Source organism: Rhineura floridana, chromosome 12, assembly GCF_030035675.1.
Source record: "Rhineura floridana isolate rRhiFlo1 chromosome 12, rRhiFlo1.hap2, whole genome shotgun sequence".
Taxonomy (NCBI): Eukaryota; Metazoa; Chordata; class Lepidosauria; order Squamata; family Rhineuridae; genus Rhineura; species Rhineura floridana.
The window spans coordinates 12,734,120-12,757,379 of record NC_084491.1 but is presented as its reverse complement, the minus strand read 5'-3'; the positions used below and the strand labels follow the sequence as shown (position 1 = coordinate 12,757,379).

Below are 23,260 nucleotides of genomic sequence, written 5' to 3'. Positions count from 1 at the left end.
AACTGGGGAATTACAGACCAGTCAGCCTAACATCAATCCCTGAAAAAACTCTGGAGCAGATTATAAAGCAGTCAGTCCGTAAGCACCTTGAAAACAATGCAGTGATTACTAGGACCCAACATGGATTTATGAGGAACAAATCCTGCCAAACTAATCTTACCTTGTCTCTGACACTGGAGGCATTCAAGAGTCAGCTGGACAGCCATCTGTTGGGAATGCTTTGATTTGGATTCCTACATTGAGCAGGGGGTTGGACTCGATGGCCTTATAGGCCCCTTCCAACTCTACTATTCTATGATTCTATGATCTTACTTTTTGATCAGGTAACCTCCCTTGTAGACCGTGGGAATGCTGTGGACATAATATATCTTGACTTCAGCAAAGCTTTTGATAAAGTGCCCCATGATATTCTGATTAGCAAGCTAGCTAAATAAATGTGGGCTGGATGGCACAGCTATCAGGTGGATCCACAGTTGGCTCCAGAATCATACTCAAAGAGTACTTATCAATGGTTCTTTCTCAAACTGGGGGGGGGCACAACTAATACTGTGGAAGACAGAAACAAAATTCAAAGGGACTTTAATAGGCTGGAGCACTGGGCTGAAAACAACAGAATGAAATTCAACAGGGATAAATGCAAAGTTCTACACTTAGGAAAAAGAAACCAAATGCACAGTTATAAGATGGGGGATACTTGGCTCAGCAATACAACATGTGAGAAGGATCTTGGAATTGTCATTGATCACAAGCTGAATATGAGCCAACAGTGTGATGTGGCTGCAAAAAAAGCAAATGCTATATTAGGCTGCATTAACAGAAGTATAATTTCCAAATCGCGTGAAGTATTAGTTTCCCTCTATTCAGCACTGGTTAGGCCTCATCTTGAGTACTGCATCCAATTCTGGTCTCCACATTTCAAGAAGGATGCAGACCAACTGGAACAGGTTCAGAGGAGGGCAACAAGGATGATCAGGGGACTGGAAACCAAGCCCTATGAGGAGAGACTGAAAGAACTGGGCATGTTTAGCCTGGAGAAGAGAAGACTGAGAGGAGATATGATAGCACTATTCAAGTACATGAAAGGTTGTCACAGAGAGGAGGGCCGGGATCTCTTCTTAATCGTCCCAGAGTGCAGGACACGGAATAATGGGCTCAAGTTGCAGGAAGCCAGATTTCGACTGAACATCAGGAAAAACTAACTGTTGTATAGCTCTATGCTAACTGTTAGAGCCAGACGACAAGAGAACCAATTGCCTAGAGAGGTAGTGGGCTCTCCGACACTGGAGGTATTCAAGAGGCAGCTGGACAGCCATCTGTCGGGAATGCTTTGATTTGGATTCCTGCATTGAGCAGAGGGTTGGACTCGATAGCCTTGTAGGCCCCTTCCAACTCTACTATTCTATGTGCCCTAAGAAACTGGAAACTTAGGGAGAACAAAAGGGAAAGGTCAGCAAATGTGAAAGGAGAAGCCGTGAGAAAGGGGAACTGGAGTGAGCAGCTGAGGAGACAGGATGAAGACTGAGAAGCCGAGCTGAAAAGAAGGGTGAGAGGTTGAAGGACGTGGTACAGGATCGGTGGAATAAGAAGTGGGAACCTCAGGAAAGACATGTAGCCAGAAAAATACTGAAAGCCAGTTCAAAAGCTGGAAAAGAAATGCAGAAGGTGCTTTACATGGTTGTGCAGAAGGTTAAGACAGAGACACATCAGCTCCTTCCTTACTGTTCAGTCACCAAAAAAAGTGGAAATGTAATGACCCATTTGCAATGGAGAAAAAGATAACCCCTTTCTTCTAGTCCAACCTTCCCCAGCCTTGCGTTATCCAGTTGTTTTGCACTACAACTCCCATTAGCCTCAGCCAACATGGCTGAGCTGGCTGGACCTGATGGGGGTTGTAGTCCAAAGCAGCTGGAGGACACAAGGTTGGGGAAGCTGTTGTGTTTGATTTTCTTTCCCTTCATACATGTGGGGTTTAATTTAAGGAAGAATAGGAGGAGGATATTCTTCCTTCTAGGACTGGGTAGGGGTAGGGAAACTTCAGTCCTGGGAGCCAAATGCAGCCCTCCGAGCATCTCTAAACTGGCCCCTGGAACTCTCGCCAGGACACATCCACTCCCCAGGCAACCACCCACTGTCCTACTTCGTACCTTCCTTGAATGTTTTTGCCTGCCTGGAATGTGTTCTGATAATGCCTCTTTTGCCTAGATGGAGAATAGGCAGGGGTGTGTGAGTATTTGTAGAAACTAGCCTACTGCACAAAGATAAAATTTACATTCATTGATCTGCCCATTTTTGACTCAGGCCCCGACCACCATTGGCATGCGCCCCCCAGAAAGTTGCCCAGAAGAGAATGCAGCCCTTGGGCCAAAAAAAGTTCCCACTCTTGTTCTAGGATATAAAAAATACTTATACTAATGGAGGATATAGCCCAATTTTGTGAGGCCTGCCAACTCTCCAAGGTCTCTGGCAGAACTGCTCGGCTGACACCAAGCGTCGACATTTTCATGCCTGAAGTGAGAAGTCACAATAACAGTCTCTCTCACTTAAAAGCTCCTTACAGTCTTACTGCGTTGGCTGCCTTATGTCCATTCTTTGGTAGGAACACTAAGGGCTCATCCAGACGACTGCAAAATGTGTGACACGCCCGCTATGTGTGTTCATTATTTTTCGGTTGTCCAAATGACGTCTCGCGCTGTTACGCATTTTCGCGGGTTAAATCCGCTCCTTGCAATACTGGCAAAAATGCGATTTGCTGTTTAAAATTGGGAATCATCCGCTGTGCCTTCAGGAGTTAGGATGCAATACCGCGGACTTTACAGCTGATGGGTGGTTCTTGGGCGTTTCCCCTTGCCCCTTCTCCTCATTCCAGCCAATCACGTATCTGCACTTTTGCGCATGTACGAGAATAAGCCCGGGAAAATTAAACCAATCATCACAATGGTGGGGTGTTGGGGGGGTGTCTGCAACTACTGTGCAGATGCATTTTATTTTTTGTCAGCCTGCAAACTGGGTGGCCGCTCTGGGTGAGGTCTGCAATGCACAGCAAGCGAGAAAGGGGGAGGGGTCGGTTTCAGCCTGCCTCCGGAAAGCTTTGTCAATTTCATTCTACTTGCTGGGGTTTTTGCTTCAAATCAGAAAAGCATACATTAAGTGTAATATCACAAATACAAACAAGAAAAGGGCTGCTGGTCAAGCTTTGTCAATTTCATTCTCCATGGGAAGGAAAGGGAGAAGGAGGTGGGGTGACCCGTTTCTTGCTTTTTTGGAGAAATAAGTGCAATTGCCAGCATGTGTATCTCCTTAAATATCAATAAAGGCAGAAAAGCATACATTCATTTAAGCATAATATCGCAAATACAAACAAGGCAGGCGTGAAACCGACCAGCAGCCTTTCCTTCTGAGGCGAGAACTTCTTTACAGCCATATTGTGCTTCATTGCAAAGGGGGAAGAGGAGCATACGTAATTTTTTTGCTGACCAATTGGTTGATAGGGGGAGGTTTTAGAGGCGGAGCTTGGAAAAAGCGAAAAGAATGTAGGGGTCTTACCGCTGCGGGTGCGGGTGCAAAAAAGCATTTTTTTTAATTGGGAAAGAGCGAACTAAAAGGCAAAGTGAGGACTATCAGATGACAAACCAAATATGGAAACCGTGGATTATCCCGCTCCATTTGGATAAGCCCTGAGGCAGAAAGCAGAAAGCAGGATGCAGTAGAAGAGTTTGGAATAAAACCCAGGAATCTATTGACCTCAGATCAAAAGCAAATTTGCCTCAGAGGGACCATGAAAATTGCTCCAGTTTCAGAATATCCCATGATTCTTTGAGCAAACAGAAGTCCCTTTGCTAATTGACAAACTGGAGAGAATGCTGAGGAGGGCTACAGAGATAAAGAGCACCAGAAAGCACAGCACAGAAAGGAAAGGTTGAAGGAGATAATTATAAATAGCCCAGAAGGAGGGGAAAACCCCACATGGGAACACGATGACAGGCGAAATGTTTAACGGATGTTAGCAAAAAAGAAAAAGAACAATAACTCATCATCATAAACACTGAAAGCAGAAAACAATGATGGTATTTAGAATATCTTTTAAGGGTGGAAAATGAAGTACTAGTGAAATAAATAGCTAGTTAGGAACGACCCAGAATTTCATTCCTTGGAGAGTTTTAAACTTAAGTTTAGACTTAAGACCTAGTAAGGGCTCGTTGAGATAGGGCAGCCATTTTCGCATTGCCAGAAAAGGTTAAAAGAGGATATAGATTTGCATACGCTAATTTATATGTACGGATGCAAACTTGGAAATAATTACAATTTCGTAGAAGCACATCTCACCATAATGGGCACGACTGTGATGAGGTGCCTTGTGGGTGCCTGTCAGCTCAGTCTGCTGTCCAGGTGGTGTAGCACCTGTTGATGGTTCTTTACCTTTAAACTGGACAGTCCTTCAAAGACAGGTCACCTTCAAATAAAGGAGTTTCCTCTGTGAAGTGGGGCACATGGCCATGCTACTTTGAAACCATATAGGCTGCTGTTTCTCAGAGGATGTCCAATGACCTTCTTAGGCCCACTAAAGTATAACAGGCCTGCAAAGCCTCTGTTACTCCCATTGCTGTTGCCTTGACAACACTACCTCTACTACTCCAGGACCCCATCTGCACAATTCATTTAAAGCAGTATCATACCACTTTCAACAGTCCTGGTTTACCCAAAGACTCCTGGGAACTATAGGTTGTTAAGGGTGCTGAGAATTTATTTATTTATTTATTTATTAAATGTATTAGTCGCCCATCTGGCTGGCTGTCCAGCCACTCTGGGCGATATACAAAATAAAAACATACAAATACATTAAAACATTAAAAATCTCAACAATAATAATAAAACCTAACCCACCCCAAAAGCCTGCCTGAAGAGCCAGGTCTTTAAGGCCCGGCAGAAGCTCATCATAGAGGGGGCATGGCAGAGATCATTTGGGAGGGAATCCCATAAAGTGGGGGCCACAATTGAAAAAGCCCGCTCCCTAGTCCTCACCAGTCTAGCTGTTTTAACTGGTGGGATACAGAGAAGGCCTTTTGAGGCTGATCTTGTTGAGTGGCATCCCTGATGATGTTGGAGGCGCTCCTTCAGATAGATAGGAGACCCCCCTATTCCCCTCAAAGAGCGACAATTCCTGTAGTTCCCTGAGAAAAGGGATTGATTGTTAAAGCACTCTGCAAACTGTTGCTTTGTGAGGGACAATAGAGGTCTCCCAAGTCCTAACAAAGCTCAGCATCCCAAACATACTACAATTCCCAGGAGTCTTTGAGGTAAGCTAGGAAAGTGGTGTAATTGTGTAGTGCTGATGCGGCCTCGGTAGCCATTAATGGTCCAGTTGGCATTGTCTATTATTTAGTAATTATTTATTGTATTTATTTAATTTAAAAAGTATTTACATACCTCTTAGTATTTCAAAAATCTCTAAGCAGTGTACAGTCCTAATATAGATATATATAACTAAAACATTAAAACAAAAACACAACCTAAAACCAGTAAAACAGCAGTATAAAAACACATAAAAGCGTATAAAAGTGAATGAAACAGACATTAATGACATGCTAATAGTAGTCTTTTCCACCTTGGCTATTTGGGACAGAGCTTGGCAAAGTTACTTTTTTGAACTACAACTCCCATCAGCCCAATCCAGTGGCCATGCTGGCTGGGATGATGGGATTTGTAGCTCAAAAAAGTAACCTTTCCAAGCTCTGATTTGGGATCACAGTTACTTTCCTTGGAGAATTCCAAATAACCATGGTTTGAGGTCCTGCTCTACTTTTTTCTGGAAACAGCTAAGGTCCACCGAAAGCTAGAGTGAGGATGGATGGAAGAATGCCTCACCATGGCATCTGCCTTTCTCCTGGATTTAGAGGCTTTTGGTGGAGCTGGCAACATTATTATTATTTTGCTGCCACTTACCTCCACCGCACAGTCTGCTTGCACCAAAGAATTCTCCACTGGTGCAAGTTGCTGGGAGAGTGAATGGCTTGTGGACTGTTTTCAGTGAACTCAGCAAAAGGCAGGGAAATGAGTTGTAGATGGGACAGAAAGAGTGTGAAAACAGAGACAGAAGAGAAGAGAAAAACTAAGAAATGAGGTGCAGAGATGACTGGGGGAGAGAAATAGGGGATGACCGGGATGGAGAGAGAGAGAAAGCATGCACAATGAGCCCAGGGAGAAGAAAGATCTATGGAGCATTAACAGAGAAGGCTTCCACCCCATACATTTCAAGCACATGTAACACACATTTAAAGCACATGGTTTCTCCCAAAGAATGCTGACAACTGTAAAAATTCTCAGACCCTTAACAGACAATAGTTCCCCAGATTCTTTGGGGAAGCCATATGCTTTAAATGGGTGTTAAATGTACTTTAAATGTATGGGATGGATGTGGCCGTAGTGGTACAAAAAGAAGAGAAAGAGTATGCTGCGACACAGCAAAAGGTCTCCAAATTTGACTAACTCACCCACCCCTGCCAAATCTTAGTCCCAAAATGGCTTAGATCCAGGATACTTTGCAGGGGTAGCCAACATGGCACCCTCAAAATGTTGTTGGACAATTCCCAACACCCCTGATCATTGGTCCTGCTGGCTAGCGCTGCTGGGAGTTGTAGTGCAACATCTGGAGGGTACCACGTTGGCTATCCCTGCTGTACTTAAGGATCACCTTCTCCCATACAATCTTGCCTTCTCCCCAAGATCAGAAGGAGAGGCCCTTTTCTGTGTCCACCTAGAGTGGAAGCATAGCTGGACAGAGCAACAGTCAGGGCCTTTTCAGTGGGTGCGCCCAGATTACGGAACACTCTATGAACTGCAGTAGCTACCTTGTCTCACTGTTTTTCACCAGTTATTGGAGATATATTTATTCCAGAAGGCTTCCATTTTATGGATAGTAGACAATGTTTTTAGGATTTTTAACCTGTAGTTTGTTTTCTACTATTTTTAATGTACTTGTCATTTTGATATATATGTTGTCAGCTGCCTTAACTTGTGTATTTACACTAAAAGAACAGGAAATAAGTGCTCTAATTAATAAATAAAATAAGATGTAAGCATAGGGCTAGTTCTGATATGCTTAACTTCTGCCAAGCACAGATCCATCACCACCACCATACATTTTTTAAATGATCCCTTGAAATATTGATTTCTCCAATTTGTTCCTAAAGCCCAGTCCACTTCAGCAACTAGAAAACATAGCCTTCATTCCCAGTTCCATCTGCTATACCTATTTCCTTCAAATCTCATCTGCCTGACAAAGAAAACACATTCGGCTTGTCACACAGTTGTCAGGACTTCTATATATTTTTCTGCTGTTTTTCAACACCCTGCCCTCCCTCCCTGCCCTTTCCCAGATCATGTTTTCATAAGTCTGGGTCTGCCAGGGGGATCAAGGACAGAGACAGCAGTTACACTTGCAAATATAAATTTGACAACTGGGAGAGGGGACTGTGGCCCTTCAGACTGCAGATTCAGGTTCAGATATTGCTGCACCACACCTTCCATCCATCCCAGCCAGCATGGTCAATAATCAGGAATCATGGGAACTGTAGTCCAGCAACATCTGGAAACCCACAGGATCCCTACCGTAGGCCTAAATAATGGCAGGAGAGGGAAAGGGCAGACAGACACATGCCATGACATTTTTTAAAGAATGCCATCCTATCAGGGCGACTTAAGTTTATTTATATATTTTTTTTCTTCAGGAAACCTGACCCAAACATGTCATATTACTTCTTTCCTCTTTTAACCACATGACACTACTTCCTCTATAGCCCTAATTTTTGCAGGCTTGGGGTCCTTATCGGCGCCTGGAGACAACTGGATGTGGTGGTGAGAACCAAATTACCATGGATCTCCCCCCCCCAAAAAAAACCCCTTTTATTTTTAAGGTGGTAAACTATTTGGTTTGACAGCACATTAAACTGGTTGCAGCAAGAGTCCCTGCCTCCTCTCCACCCTATGGAAGACCCTGGAAGTCTTTGCAACCTCTAGGGCCTGGCACTCATTTACCCCCCACTGCTGCCAAAACCCAAGGCATAGAAGAAAGCCAGGAGGACTCTGCTGTTCTCCCAGGGGACACCAAGCCTTAGCCCACTTGTGCCAAAGGCAAGGTCCTTCCAATCTGCACCCACATTGCCAGATCCTTCTCTTTTTTTTTTACCCTCTTCCAGCTCCACTGCTTGTCCTTGGGCATAGAAAGGAATTCAGGCTGATTTTGAACTACACTGCCTGAGATCAGGAGGCGTCTAGTTTGCCTGTTTGGCTAAGGCACACACAGAAACACACCCCTTACAAGAAAGAGCTCGAGAACTCACCCTCCACCTAGCACCCCTGCTGCAACCCTCTGCTGCTCATTCACACAAACCTTCATCACAGAGATTAAAAGACAGGAGTTCCTACCTTCCAGAGACAGCCCTTCAGGAGCAAAAGGAAATATATATATATAAATATATCCAGTTGTGGTTGGCTGACAAGATGGAGTGAGCCCCCTTGCAGCAGAGCCTTAGTGGTAGGCAGCGTTCCTCTTGACCCTGGCAAAGTTTGGGAATGCAGGCAAAGACCCAGCGTGAAGGGGAAGGCACCGCTTTTCCTGAAAGAGTGTGCTTGTTTGTGTGTGCGCCTGTAACTTTAATATTCATGCTGTGAGCTGCAGGGGGAGCAAATCAAACATGCACAACAGAGAAAGAGAAAGAGAGAGAGAGGAGAGAGAGAGAGAGAGCCCAGCCAAATATGTGAAGAGAACACAATGCAGAGGAATGGAAACAAACCTCTGACCGGGGCACTGGGGAGTTAACTCTGCCTTAAGCCTCATCACCACACTGGCTGGACCTGAATGATAGCCCCCCTTTGAGTGTAGCTCTCCTCACCTGCTGTTTGAAACCACCAGGGGATTCCCCACAACCTCTTCTGGAACACCGCAAGGCCTGTCAGGAAACTGCAGAGAAGCATATGATCACATTCAATGGCTGGAAGAATTTGGCATTCCTAAGAGTTGCGACACCGGAATGTCTGTGTACACACCATACATTTCACGTATACGGTGTCCCACAAAGAATCCTGGGAACGATAGTTTACCCATCACAGAGCTACAAATCCCAGGACCCTTAACAAACTACAGTTCCTAGGATTTGTGGTGGCGGTGGTGGAAATGCCGTTGAAATGCCCGGTGAATAAGGAGGATGTAGCTATAGGACCCAAGACAAGGGGAAGCTCAGCTGTGTCCTCAAGAGACAGATTGTGGGTGCCATTTAATGACGAAGTCAATGGATCCAGCCCACAGGGTACAGCAATCCATCAGGAATTTTTCTTGGACTATAGTGCTTGGCCAGTTATTGTTACTGCTGTAGCACAACCATCATCAATCTGGTGCCCTCCAGATGTAGTCCAAAACACCCGGTTGGTGAAGGCTGTGCTATACAGTACCATCTGTGTGCACTATTTGTTGCAGCTTACCCAAGAGGATTACAAAATTTGACACAAGTGAGGCAACAGAGTGGGTTCCAAAAGGGAAGAAGGTATCTTCAGTTACACAGACACAGATTGCTTCCAGATTACCTGTTTACTGAGCATTCATCCTGACTTGTCTGCCCAAAGTTTCTCCAGCTATTTATTGAGCATTCATTCATTCTGATTTGTATGTGGGGATGTATATGATTGTTCATCAAATGATTATTATCCCACACTTTCCAATGCGCTTTCCCATAACTTTCCTTATCGCAAAAAGTCTGATTTTAGGGGACGGAGATTTGTTGCACAAGAGCACGAAATCAACTTTAATTGTGCAACCTGAATATGCCAAGATGTGATTGAATCCCACCCCAAAATAGCAATAGTCTGGAAGTGCCCACATTTTGGAAAGGAATGCTGACTAGGGGCATGCTGGGAGGATGCCATTTAGGTTTTTGGTCCTCTTGGGCACCAGAAATCTTGGCCCATTGAGTCCTGCGGTTAAAGGTGAGTGTAGTTGCAGCCATGAACTCGCTATGTTGCCTTAGGGAAGATACTATCCTCTCAGCCTCAGCATACCCCTTCAGGGAAGAGCCGTAGCTCAGTGGTAGAGCATCTGTTGCTTTGCATGCAGAAGTTCCCAGGTTCAGTCCCTGGCATCTTCAAGTAGGGCTGAGTTAAAAACCTGTATAAAACCCTGGAGAGCTGCTACTGGTCTCTGCTGACAATACTGAGCTACAAAGGCCAACGGTCTGACTTGCTATAAGGCAGCTTCCTACGTTCCCCCTCCCATCTGCAATATGATGACAATAAAATTGATCTATCTTACAATAATGGCTGCATTTGCATGTCATGATAAGCCAGGGTTGCTGGCTTATGTGGTTTATTGGGAACATGCAGCATGCTGGTGCTTTGCTCTTCCCCTGTCATGAGTGGGAAGAACAAACTAGGACACTGCAATTAAGCTTGGCTTCCTGCAGTGTCTGAACACAGTATTGGGTTTATTTCTAACAAGCCAGGGTTCGAAAACCAAAAACAAACCATGGTTTAAGGCTACCTAATGACTCTGGCTTGTTAAGGAAATTTTTAGTGAGAAACAAACGATCCTCCAGAGGCTGGAAATCATGGGAAGTCATACTGAATTGTAGCTCCCTAGCTTGCACCAGGGAGGAGCACAGCGGGAATGATCAGGTAATGTGTATCAGCATGCAACTCTAGCTTATCATGATGTGCAAATGCAGCCAATGTATGCAAAACACCTTGGATAGTCTCTGAGGGTGCTTCCAGACAGTCAGTATTTTGCAAGAGGGACTGAAGCGCATGCCAGAAAATTTAGATCTGCACAAATAAAGCGGATTAAAGCACTCTGTTGCTCTGGTGCAACAAATCCACTTTAAAAAGAAAGGTGCAGCTAGAAAAGTGAGGGAGACACGCATTGAAAAGAGTGGGATGAACAAATGATTAAAGGGAATACTATTTAAACCCCACACAAGCAAATCAGGATGAATGCTCATTGTTATACAACCTCCCCATAAACAAATCAGAACAATGCTTACCTCTGCATAAGCTTTGTGTCAGCAAATCAGAATGAAAGCAGGATGAGTGCTCATTGTCGTATAATCTCCCTGCAAACAAATCAGAACAAATACACAATAGACTGGATATAATCAACCTCCTTGTAAGCTTAATGTAAGCAAATCAGGATGAATGCTAAAAAAAAAGGTCATCTGGAGGAGCCCAAAGAGTAAATGCCTATGTCATTATTAGTCGACAACTTTCGGGGTTTTCAGTTGGTGGCTTCATCCCCCTCTATCCTATTTATGACATATTGAAGAAGCTTGCCCTAAAGACCTTCCTGCTCACCTGGATCCTCAAGATTCATCCCTAAATCCAACAGCATTTGCACAACTCTATGGTTCAAGTTAAAACCAAGCTACAACCTGAAAAGGGTCTCTTGGAGTTTCTAGTGACATGGCCAGAATGTGGGAGTGTGGCTGGGATCCAGAGAGCCAAGGCATTGAGCCAAACACTGAAATCACTAATTGGAGATACACACACACACACAAGGCTTGTTGCATTCTGTCTGGTTACAAAACACTAATCTGCAGAGAGCCCACAGGCATGCAGAGACGTGTGCTCTTAAATACACATGTAATAAACATGTACCCACACACACACATGCATGTTACGATGCAGGAATTGTGACACACCATGTGCATAGAGGTATGCACACAGATAATTACCAACTTACACATTTGTGCACATGTGTATGCAACAGCGATTGGAAAACAGGTATTTTCTGCCATTGGCCCTATACCATGGAATGACCTTCCCTCGGTCATACGTGAAGCAGCAACCCTCAGTCGCTTCCGACGTCTTGTAAAGGGTTCTTGTTTTGCCCAGGCTTTCCCTAACCCAGAAGATTGGACCCTGTTTTACATATTTGAATCTTCTGAACTTTCATTTTATTTCCTTTTATGTGCTTGTATGAGTTTTTATATTGCTGTTTTCATGATTTAATTTTTTTTTACTGTACACCGTTTAAGAGATTTTTGAAATATTAAGTGGTATGTAAATGATTTAAAATACACAAAATAAATAAATAAAAAATAAACAGCAAGCTTGTGCCTTCATGCAATAGCACAGCTGAAGACAGAAATGCATACCTGTGCTAAAATACCTGGGACCAAAGAGGTAGTCATAATAGTATGCAATCATACTTGAAGGAAAATGTGTGTACCAGTTATGCAGCCAAACATACAGAATCCATGTGCAAGAATTAAGAATTAAATTTATTTATTCAGAATTAATCCATGTGCCTATGGAATTAAGTGCAGGCTCTTTTCACATCCTTGTGCAAGTCTTGCTTTGTGTCTGGCCATGTGCAAAGTGCCTTTCCTTTACCACTAACCCATGGTAATTGCCAGCCCTCCAGATATCACCTGGGATTGGAATAAGGCTTTCAGAGATGCCAGAGACGAAAGCCAAGCCAAGCCTTTCCAGTGGCACATTTCAGATGAGTAATGAAAGTGCTGTCCTCACTAACACAAAATGCCTCCCCCTTTCCTCCTTCCCCATTTTGGCTAATCTCCGCAGCTTTGTTATCCCAGTTGAGAGATTCCCCAGACTGCCCTCATGGAACAAATGAAAGAATGGAATAGGAATTGCCCAGGATGATTAGCCGGGCTGTTATTCACAGCTAGTATTATCTCATCTTTTCCTTCTGTTCTCATTCCAGCTGACCCCGGGCTTGAGAACTGAGGGGTTTGCAATAGGGTGTCCAAATTAAACACCCATGGGGCATCCAGCCAGGTGCTTACACACTCTTGTTGATGCAGTGTGCTGCTCTCTGGTCTTGGCAGCGTTTCATGGATGACCCACACATGTTCCTATGGAAGAGAAGAGCTCTTCCTTTGCAAGAACCATCTTCACCAGAGCTGGAAACCACTTGGGTTGCATCCACACCATACATTTAAAGCCCATTTAAAGTACATGGCTTCCCCTAAATAATTCTGGGAACTGTAGTTTGCCTCTCACAAAGCTACAATACCAGGCACCATTAACAAACTAATTTCTACTAAGAGTAGATCCATTGAAATTAATTAACCTAAGTTAGGGCTTATCCACATGGGAGCATTACTTCGTACTAAAGACACTGTTTTTTTCTCCGTTTTCTATTTGCACTGTCCACAGTAAAGGATCAATGCCAGCTGTAAACACCATGTTTCTATTCGACCACACCCTCTAATTTAAAATTTCCATGCCCTCTGGTTGTTTGGCAACCGAGCATGCTCAGTTTGTTCTACCAGGTGCAGTAGGTTCCATTTAAAACAACAACAACCCGGAAGTGTGATCATTTGTATTTTCACTGGTACGATACAGCTGAAATACAAATCTTTGTTTGAGCAGTGTTATGCTTTTAGGCACAAGTTAGGGGGGAAAGAAAAATAACAGCACAGTTTGAAGCAACATAAGAAAAGCCAGCAGAATGGAGGAGAGCAGCTGGAAGTTGCTTGTCAGCCCACAGGAAACGAAATCAAAGAAGGGAGGAGGAGGAGATAGTGGGCGTGGAGAGGGTAACAATTGACACACCCACCTAAAAGCATCAGAGCAAAGTGTCTGCAAGAAGGAGTGCAGCGCAGTAGAGATGGTTTTTCCTCTACTTTTCATATTATCAGCAGATTGGGTTAATATGGATTTACAGGAGGAAAACTGCGTGATAGCTTCTGTTTGCCAGTAACATCATAATGAACCATGCAAATCAAAAGCAGATGTGAGTAGCACCAAACACAGCAAACCACCGTGTAGATGAGCCCTTAGTCATGACACTAACGTCAGTGGGTCTACTCTGAGTAGGACTAGCATTGAATACTCCCCATAGTCCTTATAATGATTTTGAACTATTGTGCGCTTCCCTTTTGGAGTCTCTTTTATTGTCCTTAACCTTACATGTCTCTTTGTGATACTCCCATGGAAGATAAAACGATGAGTGACTTAAATACTATAGATATTAAGATGAGCAGTTACCGTATCTATGATAGCTATCCAAGGGCTTTAAATTCTCTTTATGGGGTTCATTTTTTCCCTTCTCTTTTGGTCATCTATTACAGCCTTCCCTAAGTGGATAAAGGAAATGGACTGCTTTCAAGTCGATCCCGACTTATGACTACTCTATGAATAGGGTTTTCATGGTAAGCAGTATTCAGAATGGGTTTACCATTGCCTCCCTCTGAGGCTAGTCCTCCCCAGATGGCTAGGGCCTGATCAGCTTGCCACAGCTGCACAAGCCAGCCCCTTCCTTGTCCACAACTGCCAGCTTGGGGGCAACTGGGCTCCTTGGGACTATGCAGCTTGCCCACGGCTGCACAGGTGGCAGGGCACGTAACCCCTGAGCCACTCAATGTGGGGGTGATCTTTAGCTGGCCCTTGACACCCAGGAGACACGAGCAGGGATTTGAACTCACAGACTCTGGACTCCCAGCCAGGCTCTCCTCCCCACTGTGCTATACCAGCTGTCTCTTCCCTAAGTAGGGTCTGGCAAACAAAAACTTTCACATCCCTTTAACGTGCCACCAGACTCCGCTAGTTGTTTTTGCTGCAACAGAGTAAGGCTACATCTGCAGTCTACATTTAAAGCAGTATCATACCACTTTAAACAGTCATGGCTCCCTCCAAATTATCCCAGGAACCGTAGTTTGTTATTGGTGCTGTTTGTTGTTAGAAAACTCCCTATTCCCCTCCCAGAGCTACAGTTCTCAGTGTTCCCTGGGGGAAATGGTTGATTTTTAAACCATTCAGGAAATTGTACTTCTGTGAGGGTAATAGGGGTCTCCTAAATATTCTCAATGATCCTCCATGGTGCAGAGTGGTAAGCAGCGGCAACGCAGCCGAAGCTCTGCTCACTGCTGGAGTTCAATTCCAACAGAAGGAGGAAGTCAAATCTCCGGTAAAAAGGGTCGAGGTCCACTCAGCCTTCCATCCATCCGTGGTCGGTAAAATGAGTACCCGGCATATGCTGGGGGGTAAAGAAAGGCCGGGGAAGGAACTGGCAATCCCACCCCATATATACGGTCTGCCATTTAAACATCGCAAGACGTCACCCTAAGAGTCGGAAATGACTTGCACTATAAGTGTGGGGACACCTTTACCTTTATTTTAAATATTCTCAGCACCCTTAACAAAATACTGTTCCCAGGATTCTTTTGGAGAAGCCACGACTGTTTAAAAGTAGTAACATACTGCTTTCAATGTAGAGGGCAGATAAGGCCTAACACACCTACTCCTCTAGAATGTGAAAATGCAAGGGTGCCCCACCAGCTTCTGAAGGTCTTGAACCATGCTCCATCCTCTTTGAAAGGAAAGCCCCTTTTGCTGCTTCTTGTTTTAGTACAGATTCAGAAACTGGATGTCAATACTAGCACAAGCCATTGTGCAGCCGTGACAGTCTCAAATTTAAGACACTGATGGCAGGAGTTTTGTAACGGGAAAAGTATGGAAAGCAGCAAACTGACAAGGGTGTTGTCTTCGTTTCCCAGGCGAGCTTTTGATCAAGCAGCAAGAGATGAAAAACATCCATCATTAAAGTCAACATTTCCCTGTGGAAGAGTGCACAGCATGTGAGAGGCAACATTTTGCTAGGGATGGAAGATGAGAAAATAACTGAGTCAGAAGGACATCAACCAATCAAAATGCAACGAGGAAACAGGTGGCTTAAACCACACAGTGGGGATGGGGTGTTTGCACCATCCCATTGAGCAGGTGTTAAGAACTGCTGGCATGCGCAGTAACAAGCACAGGGATGGTTGTCAGATGTCTGTGTTGACTCCTGAAAAATATTCCTTTACAAAAGACATTTTGGTGCCTGCAAGGGAAAATGCTTCTATTAAGCAAGGGTGGGGAACCTTTTTTTGGTCATTCCCTTGTGGGGGGGGGGATTGTTGGTAGCTAGATGCAGGCAATTGCTGGAGTAAGAGACAGAAATGGAGGGCACCTCTTTGCTGCATTGGCCACCCAGCAGCAGCTGGTGGCTCCATGTCAGTTGGGCAGTGGAATCTACTCTGGGTTTTAGTCCAAACTTGCAAAGAACTGGCCAAGGTGCTGTGTTTGTGTTATGATTTAAAAAAAAAAAGTTTCTTTTTTTCCTTTCATAAAAATGAATAGAAAAGAAAATTATAATGGATCATATTCAACTAACTTCTACTCAGAGTAGACCCATTAAAAGTAATGGAACCAAGTGAGCCTTGTCTATGTGTTTATTAATTCCAATGGGTCTGCCCTGTGTAGGGATGGAGGAGAAATTCGATTCAGTTCACATTTAAAGCCATATCTAAGAAATTTACACTTTCCAAAACAATATGCAAAACACAGCCATCCTTCAAAATTCACACTTACATGAATTTTGCAATGCAGTTCTTCAGCCAAACAGTATGCTGATGACACGCAGCTCTACTTCTCCTTTTCATCTTCTTCAGGTGAGGCTGTCAATGTGCTGAACCGCTGCCTGGCCGCGATAATGGACTGGATGAGAGTTAACAAACTGAAGCTCAATCCAGATAAGACTGAGATGCTGTTGGTGGACGGGTTCTCTGATCGGATGGTGGATATATGCCCTGTCCTGGATGGGGTTACACTCCCCCTAAAGGAACGGGTTCGTAGTCTGGGAGTCCTCCTAGACTCTTCCCTTTCACTTGAGGCTCAAGTAGCCTCGGTGGCAAGGAATGCGTTCTACCAACTTCGGTTGGTAGCCCAGCTACGTCCCTATTTGAGTAAAGAGGACCTTACATCAGTGGTACATGCTCTGGTAACCTCGCGTTTGGATTACTGCAATGCGCTCTACGTAGGGCTACCTCTGAAGACAGTTCGGAAACTACAGCTAGTGCAAAACGCGGCAGCCAGACTGCTAACAAGAACAAAGCGGTCTGAGCATATAACACCTGTCCTGGCCCGCCTGCACTGGCTGCCAATATGTTTCCGGGCTAGATTCAAAGTGTTGGTATTAACCTATAAAGCCTTATACGGTGCGGGACCACGTTACCTTGCGGAACGCCTCTTCCGATATGAACCCGCCCGTACACTACGTTCAGCTACGAAGGCCCTCCTCCGGGTTCCAACCCATAGGGATGCCCGGAGGGTGATGACAAGATCTAGGGCCTTCTCGGTGGTGGCCCCCGACCTGTGGAACGGTCTACCCAAGGAAGTGCGCCTGGCGCCGACGCTGCTTTCCTTTCGGCGCCAGGTTAAAACCTTTTTATTCTCCGAAGCATTTTAATCTAAATTGATTTAAATTTAAAATGTTACTGCATTGATTTAGATTGTGTTATTTTGTATCATATTGTGTTATTTATTGTATTTTTTATGCTTTGTATTTCTATGTTCACCGCCCAGAGAGCTATTGCTAGTCGGGCGGTATATAAATTTAATAAAATAAAATAAAAATAAATAAAAAAATTACAAAACTGCATACATCAGGGGAAAATGTGCACTAAAAATAATGTATTAATGAAAATAGCATACAAAATGCATTTTAAGGAAAACTGTGAATGTTAGTAAAATCTGCATATAAAACTGCACTAAAATGCTGATAAATTTTCATTAGATTAAAAGAAATTTCCAAATTTCTGCAGAAGGAAAACTGAATTGAAGATGGGAAAAATGAGAAACAGAGAGAACTGGAATTGACAGATCCTTCCATCCCCAATGACAAGGGAGGAGAGTGTTGTTGTGCTCACTGGGGCTTCCCAGAGGCATCTGGACCTGTTGGCCACTGTGAGAACAGGATGCTGGACTAGGTGGGCCTTTGGCCTGATCCAGCAGCCAGGCTCTTCTTATGATGGCTTAACAATTAGCCCCCCCAGGCTCCAAGAATCTAGCACAACCTGCCATTCACTTTCTTCACTCACCCCTGACTGTCAGCAAAAAGAGTGCTTGCCTTTGAGTCTGTTCTAGCAACCTCAGCAGCATCTTCCCACCTCAGTTGCCTTCCAACAGACTCTTATTACATTGCAATAAAATATTTAAGAACAGAGAGCCAAAGCCCCAAACCCTTCCTCCTATGGCTGGTTTGGTGCTGAGGTGCTGTCAATCAGTCTTCAGCAGCACGCTCTTCCCTTGCTGGAATGCTGAGACACAATTTCTATTTTGTTATGTTATTTTCAATATTTGTAAACAGTGCTTTTGTAAAAAATACAAGGTGACATGCACCATAGAAAAACTGCAACCAAAATAAAAAGATCAATAAAACATCAGTTTTCAAAAAAGAGTGTCTGAGTAGGACAATGCAGATGGTTTCAAATCTATGCTATTATGCTCACTGGGTGGTCGTAGGTTAGCCATTCTCTTTCAGCTTAACCTGCCCCACAGGGCTGTTGTTACAAAGATAAAATGGTGGGTCTTTGAAGTTCTTTGTAGGAAGGATGGGATTTTAAAAAAAAATTCCTGCATTGGGCAGGGGTTGGACTTGATGGTCTTATAGACCCCTTCCAACTCTACTATTCTATGATTCTATGCTCCTAAAGGGACAAGAGCAACTCCACCTTCCAGGGAAAACCAAGACTCTGGGTTGTAGTCAACTAAGTCCTACTCAGAGTAAACCCACTGAAGTTAATGAACACAAATAACTTAGGCTCATTAATCTCAATGGGTCTACTCTGAGTAGGATTAGCATTAAATACCACCCTTTATCCCTTTTTTCCTGACCCACAAAGCTCTGTCCATCATTAAAAATCACACCCATGCCATACATTTAGGCATATTTAAAGCCCATGGGTTTTCCCCAAGAACCACAGGAACTGTAGTTTACCTCTCACAGAGCTACAATTCCCAGCACTCTTAACAAACTACAGTTTCCCGGGATTCTTTGGGGGAAGCCATGGGCTTTAAATGTGTTCTAAAATGAGTGGTGCAGATGTGACCTAAGTCAGTCCCCACTAGATGAGCAGTGACCTTATCAACTATGTAATGAAATAAGGCACAGAGAAATTATAGTATTTTATGGCCAAAGAGAAAGGAAATGGCAGAAGTCTTTGAGACTTGACTTAGCTTCCAGCAGGGAGAGTGGTTGTCAAATGCTGAGGAACGGATTTGATGGAGAGACAATGAGAGAAGGGTGAATATCAGCCTGTAGGAATTGTCTCCAATATGCCAAGATTTGCTCTGCTTAAAACTGCTTTCGGACTTTGAACCCGTCTTATCTGATTTGTGAACACTATGAGGGGATGTTGACAGTGATATGTAAGCTGCTGCCCCCACTCTTTTCTTCTGTTACTTGTCACAGAATAACAAGGACGTCCACTCAGGAAAAATTCCGCTGCTTGTAAGGTCCTAAGTTATAAGCATTGTTGTAATTTCCCAAAGAAAAGGAAGTAATTAAAAGGAAACAACAATTGTTTTGAGTCTCATAGCTTTTTAAAAAAAATCCTGGGTATTGGAATTCAGAGAGAGAGAGAAGGAGAAGGGATTATTAGGTATCTCTGATAAACATTCAGACATGTGAACCCTATATTTGAGCCTTGTATTTGAACCTGTATTTGAACCTGTATTTGAGCCAACCTCAGATTGAAGAAGGCAGGGGTTTACATGCGGCAGCCAGGCACATATCGATTCTGGCAGTCCTCATGCTTTTGCTCTAGTGACAACCCCATCTCCAGACTCCCACCTGGCAACAGCATGGGTCATTTGTGTGGGATTTCTAAGGCCAAGTGCAGGCTGACATCTCCTATGTGCAGGACAGAGAAAATGATGGGGAAGACCCAATGGGGACTGTCTCCCCTTTTAACCATGAAGGTGCTTGCACTGGAGGGTCACCCTTGAGAGCTCATGGGGAAAGGGAAAGGAACAAACAATTCTTGGAAGAAAAAGAGAGCAAAACCGCAAGGGTAAGATGAGAGAACAGGTCTTTGCTGCCTGGTGGTGATCTAGGCCAACAAAAGGAGCTGATTGCTGCTAGGAGTGTTTGCTTAACCTTTTCGCTGAAAGGCCCACAGGAGGTTTGGAAACTAGATGGAACAGGTTGAAGAACAAAGCTAATCTCTGTACCCAGGCCCTAGGACACAATGTTTGTTCTGCAGGGAAGACAATATACACATGGCCCCTTCCCGGTTTCATCTCCTCAGGTAGAGTTGCCACGTTTTGTCCATGAACTTTCTAGTGCCTTTGTGCATATGCAGAGTTCCTCTCATGTATTTTTTTAAAAGGTCTCCTGAGGACATGTAGACTATCTCGCTTTCATGAAGGGAATGCTCCTCTCACCTATCTAGGACCAAGCATGCTGTGGAATATGGTATCCTGCACCACACTCTCAAGCTGCCTGTGCACTTGATTAGTGGCTGCACAGCTGTTGCATTGCATGGGTGGGGGCTGGGGAGGAGATGGTGAGCTGGGCAAGTCACCACTGCTGGTGACAACATTGCCATGCTTTGTTACAAATGCAGCCACAGCCTTCACATACCCACTTCAGTGTACAAGGCACACTATAACAAATGCATACACACTGCAACAAATGCATGCACACTTGATAGCAGCTAGAATTTTTTTGGCTTTACATCCTCCTATTCTGGCAGCTGGCCAAGGAGATCACATTTTGGCTGATCGTGTAAGGAGAGCCTGTGGGATCAGGCCAGTGGCTCATCTAGTCCCACATCCTGTTCTCACAGTAGCCAACCAGATGCCTATGGGAAGCCTGAGCGCAACAGCCCTCTCCCTTCCCATGATTTCTAGTGCCATTCTGACTGGATAGCATCTGCAGTGCCAAGCTCCTCAACAAGCAGCACCACCTACTTTGCTCCCTTTGGGGGCTGGCCTTACCATTAGGCAGAGGAAGGAAACTGGCAGTGGACTCTGAGACTGTGAGCATACTAGTCACCTACAGCAAGGCATTTCCATTGGCCACAGGTTGATCTGCCAATCAGCTGTGAAATCTGTTTGAAGCTGAATTTTTAAAAAATGCAGTTGAGCTGCTCCCACCAGGTTTTTACAGGAAAAAGTGGCGGAGTTTGACTAGTATCATGTGCCCCCATTTTCAGAAAAGAGAAGTAGAGACATACAGGGACCAGCAGAACCAAAAGTGTGTCTCTACCCTAAGTGTCATGAAAGACAGCAAACCTTTAGCTATTTAATTTTCTAATTATGAAATTTTTACTGCCAGGGAGGGGAAAGAGTTGCCTGTGGGATTTTCTGCCTCACATGCCAAAATAACTTGGCAAACCTTGAGTACAATGCCCCTTGAAGTTGGGCAGGGAAGAGGTGCCACTTGCTGTTCTGTCCCATGTCAGACTCCCCTCACAAGGCCCATTGACGTGAATGGAAAGTCTGCCGTTTGGCAGCCTCAGGCGTGGTGTCCTCATTTCATCCACCTTGCAAGCAGATCCCTGCCCCCTTCCACTGGCACGACCTGTTGTTTTCTCCTTGTTTCCTAGAACTTAGTAATATGACTCATCTGGACTTTAGCCTTTGCAGTCTGAAACAGGAACTGCTAACAACGCCAGCACCAATTAGGTAAGGCTGATCCAAGTACAGGCAGAAAGGGAAACAAGACTTTTGCATAACAAAAGCTGGGCTAGTAAACTCTCCTTGCCAGGAAGTTCCAGTGTTAAGATTTCCATCGATGAGATGGCACTCGACAGGCTTCCCATGGATGCAAACACAAGAGAATGCATATCATCAGAATGGGTCAAACTCTGTAGCTTGGTGATAAACTAGGGATTTTTCAGACTGGCTCCTCAAGAAGTCTGGGAGTTTCCCTAGCCGAACTCCCTAAGCATCTAGGAGCAAATCCATAGCAGCGGGGGGGGGGGGGGAATCCTTGCCTGCTGCTTTCAGCCTTTCCTTGCAATGTGCAGGGGTTGGTATCCTTTCCTGGCCCACAGGCACATTTCAAGTTTTGAGAGAGTATGGGGGATACTTCTCTCCCTCCCCTGGGCCACTTTCCCCACCTCTGACAGAAAGCAAGGAGGGGTGGGGGAGGTAAGCAGAGGAAAAAGACAGGCCAGACACAGAGACATCAGCTGAAGAGCAGCAAAGTGGCTTTAGGCCCATCTATTAAAGAAACAGGATCGCATCTCAGCCCAGCCCAGGCCGTCTGCAATACCAGTGGGAATGTATACATGGGGATGATCTGAAGGCCCACAACATGCCACTGTCAGGCACTAGATGTAAACCACTCTGAGTGCCAGGGGTGTAGTCCATACAGGGTCTCGTGGGTCTTAGACCCCTTAAACTTTTGGGTGCAGGGTCCCAGCACGGTCCCAATGTCTCCAGCATTCGGCAAGCCAATCAGCATGAAAGGGGAGTGTGTTGGTCACTGGGAAGAGTCTTCTAACATGCTTCCTTGTCTTTTCCTGCTGATTGGAGCCAATCAGAGTGAGAGGAGGTGAGTCAGCCACTGAGATCTCTTTTCAGTAGCTAACACCCTCATGCTGATTGGGATCCTAGGAATGTTGTGGGACAAGGCATTAACAAGGATCTCATTCTCAACCTAGCAGCAAGAAGAGGGAGGAGGGGCATGGCTGCGAGTATCATGAAGTGGCCCTGCACTTCTGAATTTGCCACTACAGTATGCTGAGCTCATTCATGCATTGGTAACCTCGAGGCTTGATTAGTGCACTGCACGTTATGTGGGGCTACCCTTGGGCCTGGCCTGGAAGCTCCAGCTGTTGCAAAATGCTATGACTAGACTGTTGGTGGGGACCCACCACCACCAGCACATAACTCTGGTGCTTAAATGCTTGCACTGGCTGCCCGCATACTACAAGGTTCGTGTATTAACTTATAAGGCCCATAACAACTTGGGTCTAGGATACCTTAAGGACCACCTCATTTCTTTGCCCAGTGACTAAGATCATCAGGGGAGTCTGTTAGTAATCTCCCATACCAGAGCTTGGAAAAGTTACTTTTTTGAACTACAACTCCCATCAGCCCAATCCAGTGGCCGTGCTGGCTGGGGCTGATGGGAGCTGTAGTTCAAAAAAGTAACTTTTCCAGGCTCTGCCCATAGCTCAGATGCACATATGTAGCAGGTACACAGCATTCAGTATTGTGGGCCTTTGGTTCTGTTGAACTCCCTCTTAGTTGAGATCAGGCAGGTTGAACTTCAGGTGCTTGACAAAGGCCATTCTATTTCAGTGGGCATTTTCAATAATTTTTCTGTTTTTAATTGACTTTATCTCCTGTATATTTATTTGTAATCTTACACACCACTTTGAAATTTCAGTGATTTAAGCTGTATATAAATAGTTGAAATATAAACAAAGACACATTAACTAAGACACACTTACCTGCTGAGAATAAGCCCAACTGA

The 23,260-nt window shown here is 44.6% G+C and overlaps 1 protein-coding gene across 1 annotated transcript in view; it reads right to left on the bottom strand.

Moving 5' to 3' along the window:
* SORBS3 (sorbin and SH3 domain containing 3) overlaps positions 1-8,656 on the bottom strand; it is a 131,868-nt gene extending 123,212 nt beyond the window's left edge. Inside the window, exon 1 of the mRNA XM_061593340.1 lies at positions 8,422-8,656. The gene's annotated coding sequence lies outside the window, so the exon portion shown is untranslated. The remainder of the gene's footprint in view (positions 1-8,421) is intronic.
* Between the last annotated feature and the right edge of the window lie 14,604 nt (positions 8,657-23,260).